This window comes from Agelaius tricolor, unplaced genomic scaffold (genome assembly GCF_023055355.1).
Source record: "Agelaius tricolor isolate 1412-34295 unplaced genomic scaffold, bAgeTri1.0.p SCAF_14, whole genome shotgun sequence".
Taxonomy (NCBI): Eukaryota; Metazoa; Chordata; class Aves; order Passeriformes; family Icteridae; genus Agelaius; species Agelaius tricolor.
This window is the reverse complement of record NW_027269274.1, coordinates 10,748,923-10,751,819: the sequence shown is the minus strand read 5'-3', so window position 1 is coordinate 10,751,819 and position 2,897 is coordinate 10,748,923. Positions and strand designations below refer to the sequence as shown.

General features: G+C 46.9%; 1 non-coding gene across 1 annotated transcript; it reads left to right on the top strand.

Annotated features, from left to right (window-relative positions):
* The first annotated feature begins 265 nt into the window (after window positions 1-265).
* TRNAL-UAA (transfer RNA leucine (anticodon UAA)) lies at window positions 266-348 on the top strand. Its single transcript has one exon. It is a non-coding gene; the product is annotated as a tRNA-Leu (tRNA).
* The last annotated feature ends 2,549 nt before the right edge of the window (window positions 349-2,897 follow it).

Below are 2,897 nucleotides of genomic sequence, written 5' to 3'. Positions count from 1 at the left end.
GGTCCCTGTTGGCATCACCACCAGTGACTGTGGCTCTTTCATGAGGATCTAGGGTGCACACAGGGCCTGCGCCATTCTTCATGGCCCATGAGACCAGCTCTCTCCTAATGAGATGTTCCATCAGCTGCTGGAGATGTTAAAGATAGCAGTGAGGAGGGAATGGTGTCACTGGGCTTGGGAAGTGTCCTGGGTTGGGACCCCGAGTGCTTGGTGAGGTGTGAGCTCTCAGGGAGGAGCTGGTGGGCCAGGGGAGAGGCCAGAACCCACCAGGATGGCCGAGTGGTGAAGGCGTTGGACTTAAGATCCAATGGGTGCATGCCCGCGTGGGTTCGAACCCCACTTCTGGTAGGAGCCTCCTTTTCCTCTGGGTTCAAAGTTCCCAGCCCAGCTTTTGGAGCATCACTTCAGAGCAGGGATGGGATCCTTTTGGAGCATCACTTCAGAGCAGGCATGGGATCCTTTTGGAGCATCACTTCAGAGCAGGGATGGGATCTCTGTCCCTGTGCCTGGGGAGCTGAGGCCATTCCATGCTCCAGTGTGAGGACCCTGGTGGGACTGGGCCTCCCTGCCATCCAGGCTGAATATGCACAGAGGCACAAGCCAGTCCCTCTGGCACACAGGCTGTGGATATCCTCTTCCATGCAGGGAGTGCTGAGACAGTCATAGGCTTGAATCCCACATGCTCCCAAAATAGTGACTTGTTTTTCCTGTGGCAGAAATAGAAAAACCTGACTACCCAGAAGGGGGGAAAGAAAAGGTGTTGAGCACTAAATATTTTGGGCAAGTCACAAGGGGAAACCAGTGTGAACAAGTGGGTTCAGGGAAACAAGTTGGGCGTTTCTAGAGTCTGTTCGTTTTATCAGCCCTGCCCCATGACCCCAGACCCACTGCAGACTCACCCAAAGCAACATTTGTCACTCTCTGAGGGGATTTGGCAGTGTCACAACCCCCTGGAAGAAGAGAGCATGGTGTTCCTCATACTGCTGGTTAGGTTTGGGAAATGCCTGAGGAGCTGAGAGCTGCTCCTCTGCTGCACAGGGTCACTGTGCCGTGCTCTGTTTTGGGTCAGTGCCTCCAAATGCTCACGAGGCTTTTGCTCCCTTCCTTGTGTGCATGGATGGGCAGCAGATACTTCCCCCAGCAGAGGGTGAGGCTGCTGGACTCACAGAGATGCTGTCAGGTTTTCATTTGGCTGCTTTGCTCCAGCCCGAGGCCAATCGGAAATGTCCTACTGCTGGGACATGATTTGAAGTGATGGTGTTAATTTGGTTAATTAGGATTCCTGGGAAGCGTGCACTTCTTGCAAATCAGCTTACCATTGTAGTATCACTGCAAAGAGTTATTTGCTGGTGCATGGGGTTATGTATGAATTTATGATTATGATGTAGGACCATTAATTTCATGTTTGTGGCAGATGATACAGCTCAATTAAAAGTTGCACGTTGAGATCTTTGGCTCTCTCTGATACGTGAGAATCAGACGGTGGCCTCCAGGAAGTCTTAAAGGGCCTTATGAGTGGCCATATAACAAATGGGGCAAGACCCAGAGGAGAGGACAGGGGAGGAATTACTCTGCTCCTCTCCCATTCGATTAGTGCTGGGAGGGAAATTTTGTGCATATCTGCTATAGTTGACTTATTGCAACTAACCTCAGTCATTAAGTGATGCAAAGAATGACAAACACATCTCTGAGATATCCCAGGGGGTCTCAGCAGCACTGTGGGTCAAGTCCTTTGCCTCTGATGGCTTGGAGTCAGACTCCAGTCTAGTTCGTGTGTCAAAGGCATTTGGTGGCCTCTGTTGAGTTCAAAACTGAAATCTCCTCATTTAAGCTTCTCTGTTGATCCATATTCTCACAAAGCTTGTGTTTTTACTGCCCAAGAGGTGTGGGTTCTGTGTGTTTCAGTCCCCTTGAGGGTGCTTATCCACTTTACAAAGCTGTTGGGCAGACAGAGCATTATCTGGGGGCACCAGCAGCTGAGTTAACAGCCTTTGTATGGCACAGCCCACCAGAGTTGTAGGGATGGCTGGGGCCAGATGTTAATATGAGTCAGGACTGAGAGCAAATGACAGATCCCTGTAAGAGTCTGGGGCTGGAGATTTGGGGATTGAAACAGCAATGAGTCCAGTGACCAGGGTAGGGGAAGGCTGTGGGGACTGATAAATGAACTGCCTTACACGAGGCCACAGCTTTCCCCCTTCTCACCCCACATCCTCCAACGGTCTGACAGAGCTAAAAAAAAGAGCAGCTTGTTCAAAAGCCATTTCCATGTATCATATTTATTAAGACAGTTACTGCAGGTTAAATATCAATAGTTTATTGCAAATATATTTATTATAGATTAACTATGCCGTATCTGCATCAGTTATGTTGTGGTTAAAAGTAAGCCTCAGTGAAAGGTTTTTAATAATGAATTTGTGTTGAAGTAGTGTATAATAAGTATCTTTAGCAATCTTATTCTCAATTTCATATGACAGTTTTATGTTCAATAAATACCCAGAGATTATTAAAAACATATTTATCAAAGATTAACAGTGATGAAACAGATACAAATCTAAGCTGTTAAGCTCAATATGCATACTTATAATAATCAATTCCTATATTAAACCACAATAATGGCCTTGTTTAATCTAAATGAAATGGGTTTTTTGGATCTTTGTAAGTCTGTCTTTTGCTGTGTGGTCCTGCTTGCAGGTCTCAGATAGATCCTGGGATATTTGGACATAAAATAAATAAAATACTTAGGTAAAAGCAAAACAGTCCTAGAATAAGGAAGGCTGTTTTGGGAATAGGGAGCCAGGTCTTCAAAGGGTGTAGGTCAAAGCCAGTCTGCAGAAACCAGAGCAGCTAGTCTAGCTTACCTGCACTCCATACCCCTGAGAAATCCCCATATTCAG